This window comes from Bombus fervidus, chromosome 6 (assembly GCF_041682495.2).
Source record: "Bombus fervidus isolate BK054 chromosome 6, iyBomFerv1, whole genome shotgun sequence".
Lineage (NCBI taxonomy): Eukaryota > Metazoa > Arthropoda > Insecta > Hymenoptera > Apidae > Bombus > Bombus fervidus.
Genome location: NC_091522.1, coordinates 4316538 through 4324138, shown reverse-complemented (window position 1 = coordinate 4324138; position 7601 = coordinate 4316538). Strand labels below are relative to the sequence as shown.

Here is a 7601-nt window from a genome sequence, read left to right as displayed (position 1 = left end):
GTGTCTTCCTCTTTCTCGCAGTGGTGACAGATGGAGGTCACCTCCCGCCGAATTCTTAGCAGATACTCGCCGAATACTCCATGACCGGTGAGCACCTGCATCATCCTAAAGGTCAACGGGACTCCGCCTTGGTCTCTCCCAGTCTTCCCAGTTGGGAAGTACAGCGCAAACGGTCCGGTGTAGCCGCACAGCGTTCTCGTCGACCAGCCGAGAGCTGGTCATCGCTCCCAAATCTCTAGCTTCGCCTCTTCCCGGACGTTTGGAGCCGACTGGCTGTCGGACGCGTCGTCATAGGTGCAGGACCCTCAGATGTTCGTACACCCGTCGGAGCGCAAGGGCCTGCAGCTCGAAAGGGGGGCACGCGGCCAGCACAGTCGCCGACCTGTAGGATATGGTCCTATATCCCCTCGCTATGCGGATGTCGGGCGTTCTCTGTAACCTCCTCAGTATGATTAGGCTGCGGCGACTTGCTATCAGGTCTTGGGCCCATACGGGAGCCCCGTAGAGGACTCGGAACCGAACCACTCCCTCGTAGAGTCTGTGATTTCCCACTCCCGCTCTGCCGATGTTCGGTAGTAGGTCGTATAAGGCGTTGACTGTGGTGGTCACTCTTGGGACCAGAAGCTCGAAGTGCGGTTCGAACGTCCATTGGTTGTCGATGGTGTGACCCAGGTATCTCATCTGGCGTCTCACCGGCTCCTCTTCCTCGTTGATGGTCACGGACAGTTCAGGAGGAGGGTTCCTCTGCCGCGGTGATCGAAGAACCACAAGGCCTCGGATTTGGCTGGCGATACGTTCAAGCCGAGTCTCTGGATGGCGTGTGCTGCGCATGCCACCGCGGCCTCCGTGAAGTTCACGGTCTCGTTCCACCAAGGTCACTCGCTCAGGACCAAGGTGTCGTCGGCATAGCATACCAAGCCTGTGCCCGGGAGCATAGGACATCGAAGGACGTAGTCGTAGGCGGTGATCCATAGGATGGGTCCCAGCACTGAACTCTGCGGTACGCCACGCTCGACCGGTCTTTTCTCTTTCTCGTTCTTGCCGGTGTAGGTGATCCAACTGTCGCTCAGGTATGTTTAGGTGACCCTAACGAGATACTCCGGTACCACGAAATATCGCAGGGTCTCCACTATCCTGGCCCAGGGGATGGCGTTGAAGACATTCGTGACGTCCAAGGAGACCACCAACGCCACCCCTTCTCGGGAAACCATGTCTTCCGCCATGGACCTCACCCATCTTGCCGCGTCCACCGTCGAGCGACCTCGGCGAAATCCATATTGGCTGTCGTGCCATCCGGGCACCCGCTTCGACATATGGCCTCCAGGTGGGCGATTACTCTTTCGAGTAACTTGCCCACCTCGTCGAGCAGGCATATCGGCCTGTACGCGGACGGCGAGTTCAGCGGACGACTTTCTTTCCGCAATAAGACCAATCTCGTCGTCCGCCATGCCCGGGGGTAGACGCCTTCTTTTAGGCATTTGGTGAAGAAATGTCATAAATGAGGAGCCATGGTGTCGATCGACTCCGCCCAAACTCGGCCTGGAATTCCATCCGGACCCGGTGTCACGTCGCGGGATGCCATCTTCTTTGTCGCTTCGAAGAGTTCCTCTTCGGTGACTCGCAGCTCTTCGCTCCATTCCGTCGTTGTCGTCGTCGTCATCGGAGGAGGAGGATGGCCCTGACTGCCTAGCGTCGCTGTCTTGCCGCGGGAAAAGAGTCCCGATGACGTTGACCAGCAACACCGGATCCATGTTTGCGGTCAGCGGGGGGGGGGGGTCCCCCCGAAGGTTGCAACTTCGTCATCACTATTTTATAAGGCCGCCTCCACGGATCGGATTCGATCGATTCTATCAGCTCCACGCAGGACCGAGCTTTCGCGATCTTGATCTCCCGCTGAAGAGTGCGTCTCGCCTCTCTGTAGGCCTCGTAGCTGCAAGAGATTTCTTCCTTGTCACGTGTTCGCCTATGACGGCGGGCCCTTAAGAGTCTTTTGCGGGTCCAAACGCAGCTCGCTCGCAACTCCGAAATCTCTGGGGTCCACCAGTATACGCAGCGGTCGCATCTACCACCCGGAACGGAGGGCGGCATCGAGGCGTCGCACGCCGCGCTTTATGTATCTTCGGAGGTTTTCCGCCTCCTCGTCGACGCTTCCCAACGTGGTTGTTCTTCGGGCGTCCCAGCTCCAGACAGAAACGATGGCTGCCGCCCGTAGCGTCTCTTTGTCCATTTCTTTCAGACGCCACTTCAGTGGTGGGCGGGAACGGTTCGCTCCTCTTCGTGTGTTGGTATCCTTGTCGAGAGCCAGCTCCATCCGTATGTAGAGGTGGTCGGGCAGTGTCTCAACCCCCTCGGCCACTCTCCAGTCGTGGATCTTCCGATACAGCTCGGACGTAGCCCACGTGACGTCGACCACGGAGGATCCTCTCCACGTCACGCAAGTGCTCGCCGAGCCCCTAATTGCTAATAGGAGCCCGAGACCCGCAGCCCAGTCGGTCAGCCATCTTCCCCGTGTATTCGTTTTTGCGTTTTCTCATTGCGTGGAGTGGGCATTGAAGGACGATGCATTTTCTGACGCATTCGCCGACCCCGTCCAGGAAGTCCCCGAACTCGGCCAAGCCGCTGTTAGGGGAAATGTAGACTCCCACCACCGCTATTCCAGCCCACTCGACCTCGACGTAACCGTTGCCACCGTTGCAACCGTTATGGCCGTCGATCCATCCAGGTCCCCGATTCTTCCAAAGTCTAAGTCGTACTCAACTTACTGGTCCACAATTCAAGTGTAACTTAACTTACTTGTCCACAATATAAGTAGAACTTAACTAGTTCCTCTCAGTCTAAGTGGATCTGCACTTATATGACCTTCTCTGTACCTCTCTGTACCCCTCGGGTCAAAAGAATGTTTGCTAGGACGCTCGGTATTAACTGATCGTGAAGACGGTGTGTAACTCGCTGATGAGATCGCACGTGACAGAGTGATGAAACTCTCCTCTCCTTACTACTGGCGTTCGTTTATATTATATTGGTCGAGTCGTCTTTGTTGGACGGTTCCACGTAGCGGCGACATTGTTTCTCCCCGGAATTTGATTATTAATATTGTTAAGGTTATTTGATGTGTGTGGAATCAAAGAAACGCGTGGGTAAATTGTAACGTATTGTAAGTATATATGTATTGTGAATATAAAGTACAATTTGTGGAATACAATGTAAGCTGGTCCAGATCCGCACGCTAGCAATGTTACCCTGAGACTAAAAGAACGCCGAAGCTGTCACGTAATAAAAAAAAGAAATTTAAGAAAAAAAAGAAACTTTATTTTTTCTCTTGTTTGCAATACACTCGGAAGTGTATTGCAAACAAGAGAAAATCTAGGCGTAACTGTTCAAGACTAACTTGGATGATTTTAGGGGGAGTATTTAAATTCTTTTACTCGTAGGAGTGGGAAAAGCCTTCGATCGTATATTTCTGAGAACGGATAGAGTGACCGGATGTAACTCGACAGTCACTCCAGCTAAGGCGCTTGGAATTTCGCTATCTTATCGCTTTGCTTAGTCGGGTTTCATCTGTGACACTGACTCCGTCGAAGACAAGGATTTTTTGTATTTTCAGACAACCCTAATAATTTTACAATTAATAATTCTCTAAATCTTCTAATATTTACACCCTCCTTGTAATTTTCTGATACAAGTAAGTCATCAACAAACAGCTCAAACACATTATATGGATTGATATCACCAGGTAATTGCCTAATGAGATCACCTGTCTCGGGGAAAGGAACTAACTTCTTGATTCCATTCACCAAATTGAATTGTACTTTGCTCAGTATCATCAGTTCTTCTTTCTTCCCCAATAACCAATTCTTGTAAAACCTCGTCAACAGTATCTTCATTACATCCAGTATCACTACAATTGCACTTATTAATATCCGAAGCAGAATCAGACGATGTAATTCTATTTAAATTTATATTTCTAGGAAATCTGATTTCTTCCTCATCGTTACTATCCGAGTTTGTGTAAGCCTCGCGAAAGCTTTCTTTTTCACTGCTATTTGATTCACTAAGAAATAAGTTTTCCATTTTTCTTTTCGACATTGTAACGAATTAGGGCAGAGATTTTAAGTTATCTAAAATATAGGTGAGAGTACCTAGCAGAGTACCCTTGGTACAGCGGCACTCGTGGTCTGAAGGAGATTTCATTGAAAACATGCGCGGCAGTCAATGTGTTAACCCATTTGCATCATGGCCCTACTTAAGGGGCCATTTGAAGGCATCAGTGGCGTTCAACTGACGACTGGTCCCCATCACCGCGCGCGGTCGGTCGTAGGTGCAGTAAATGACATCCGAATTCTTCAAACGTTCAAAACGATTGGTAGACAATGTTACCTCGCATCTTACATTCTTTATAACAGAGACAAAAAATTATTTATTTAAAAAAATTATTTACATTAAAATGAAAATTAAATCATATTATTTCTCGTGGAATTCTTTAAAATGGTCAATACATAATGATACATCGCGATTATGGCATTTAACACTAGGTTTACGGGCGTTTTTTATATACCTATCTTTACGAGAACCCGTCAAATTGATGATTTATCGTTGATAAACGAAACTACGCATTTTCTTTAAAAAGTCGATTTATTCCCAAATTAAATCTGCATTGAACATTTTTAGGCTTCACGTTTAAATAAATTATTAATAAGTAAAAGGTCTTTTTTTTTACTTATCACGGAAATGATAACAGTAATATTAACGCTATAGGGTAATCATATTTATTGAGCACATTGTTTACAAATATAGTGAATTTTGTTTGTGCATTTTCCGCATACGATCTTTTTTGCAATATGTACAACAATTATTCCTTTTATTGTTTTTGCAGTAGCCCACTTGGCAACTTTTTCGCACTTCTGACGTTGAAAGTGACAAAAATGAAGCGTCTGATCTTTGGCAAAATATGAACTCCTTTCTGGATATTTCTGATCCGGTGTACTCTTTACATAATATCCACGCGTTTATAGCTGCCAAATCTAAAATATTGAAAAATAACTTGAAGGGGCCATCGGGAACTCCCTGCTTTCGCACTATATTTGCGTGCCATCTGGTCAAGGACGTCCACACCAAACTTTGTTTTATTATAAAAGCAATGGTTTCTGGAACACGTTTATAATTGTCTTCTACTTGTATACCTGTATGTTTGGTGCTTAGAAGGAGGACTTTTACGTTAGGTTTACTTTTATACACAGTAAGCGTGGATTTTTCTGATTTATATAAATTTGAGGAAAACAAAGTCATCTTATCCCTTTTTTCCTTGAGCATCGAGTTTCATCTTACCCCATATAAGGGAAACCATTCAAACTATATTTTGTTTGAACGTCAACTGCAAACCAAAACTTAATGCCAAATTTATGAGGCTTATTCGGCATATATTGCGTAAACCTGCATCGGACTTTCGTTGGAAATAATTGTTCTATTGAGATATTTTCATATGACTTGTAACAAGCCTGGCTATTGCTTATAAATCTGTTCCATATTTTGGATATCAGCACAAATTTATCTGTTTGTAATCTTCCGGAGGCTTTTAATGATCTCGCTTCATATGCGCCCCGGGCATATAGAAATCCTAGAAAACTAGTAACTCAGCAATTGCGATTGTCCGTCTTTTTTCAAAACTCGACGCACCTCAGTTGCAGTGCAATCTTTTATGTGTTCCATTATGTGTCTGTCAATTATCAATTCGAAAGCACTAGTTACACCACCCGACATAATATTTCTCTTAGTATAGTTAGTAGGCTCTGCGATATCCTTGTATATCATACGAACGGGCGTCCTACCCCTAGATCCGCCTGCTTTCAGTTTAATCCACCGTGTCCCGTCAACTGCAATTTCTATTTCACCCATTACATTTTGGGATGTGTTTGGAATGCTCGTCCTTTCATCCTCGGAGTCAGAACTAGAAAAAATATGCATCTTTTTCTTGGCACAACATACATTCAAGAAGCTTGCCTCTTCATTATCAAAAGATCTTCTTCGGAGGTATCCTCAGAACAATCTTCATTGATGTTGACAATTTTGTTCAATATCTTATTATATCTCCTGGATTTACTCATGATTGCTAGAAAAGGGAGATTGGTCAAAAAAAAAGAAAATACTGTGCCCAAATTCAATTATCCTATTGTAAATACTTACAATATGCGAAGGCAATAATGGGACCTGTTTACAATAACTGAAACTTTTGCACACTGTCATTGAAAAACGTTGTTTATGAAATCAGCTAGCCCGTCAATTTGATGGGTTTCGTAGAGATAGGTATACTAGATACATTTCAAAAATTAAAAAGCCTAGAAAAAAGTAATTGTGTGTATAAATTCTTTAGATGAAATGATTAATTTACGATGCAAAATGGTTAAAATTAATGCTATGGTTTTTGAGATATTTCATTTCGAAGTTTGGAATCCGTCAAATTGACGGGTCCCGTAAACCTAGTGTTAAAGACCGTTTTCTCTTCTATTTCCCTTTGCTGGAGTTGCAGGTGTCCGAATAGGAAAATGCCTGCCAGTGTATCGCGTTATCGAATCATTAAATGCCTCATTTACTTTTATATTTGGTATATGTTGTCTAATAATTTCTTCGGCTAATTGTTGTTTAAAAATATGAAAAGCTCGATCCTTTTTGTAATTTTTAAAAATTATAAAAATTTATAAAATTATAAATTTAGTAACATCATGTCCATGAGGTAAAAAAATATTTTCTTATAGGCTTTTTTACATTTTCGCATAGTATGAAATTTATTTAACATTTGATCGCCAACATCAACTCCAGCCATATTCTGTGTATAATCAATTACTACTGTTGGGTTTACACATTTTTGTCCGGCTTTTTTTCCCCCTTTGTCTTTGTTTTTCCCCCAGTTGTTAGTAAAACGACATCTTTTTTATCCTCCCATTTTATCGCCACCATATCTCCTATGAAATATACTACAGCTTTTCTCCTTTGTTATTGGTGTACTTTTAGTTCTAGAGGCATTTGTTTCCTATTAATTCTCGCAACGTTCCACATACGTTAAATAAACAAATGCTTTGTGCAATAACTCACTCTCTTCCAACAAATTCATCGCAACATTTCTACTTCCAGATTCGGTATCAGTTTCATCTTTTCCTGTATATATATCGAGATTGTGTATGTGTTTCTATTTCGAATCACACAGTTTATAAAACTTAACCCCTTGGCCTATCTGCCGATCGCGTGAGCCATTGTAAGCAAGAAGTTCGGTCGCGCGCCGTGCCATTCATCTGCTCAGCCGTGTGCCCGAACTGCCGCAAAATGTATACTTCTTATGGCATGTATATTATGGAGTTACAAAAGGAATTGTGAAATAATAAACAACGGTTGAGGACAAATAGTGTTTTTAACACGTTCGTCGCCCAGCATGATTCGGCTAAATTTCCTGCGGGGCCCAAATCCGACCGCCGGTACGCAGAACGTAAATAGAGCGACAAGCAGGAATTGATCGTTTATCGCCTTCGATTCATTGTTTATCGTCTTCAATTCACTGTTTATCGCCTTCTATTCGCTGTTTATCCCCTTCATTATTCATTGTTTATGAAAAT

At 44.2% G+C, this 7601-nt stretch overlaps 1 long non-coding RNA gene across 1 annotated transcript in view; it reads left to right on the top strand.

Moving 5' to 3' along the window:
- The first annotated feature begins 2704 nt into the window (after nucleotides 1-2704).
- LOC139988389 (uncharacterized) overlaps nucleotides 2705-7601 on the top strand; it is a 39442-nt gene continuing 34545 nt past the window's right edge. Inside the window, exon 1 of the long non-coding RNA XR_011800103.1 lies at nucleotides 2705-4318. This is a non-coding gene — a long non-coding RNA (uncharacterized lncRNA). The remainder of the gene's footprint in view (nucleotides 4319-7601) is intronic.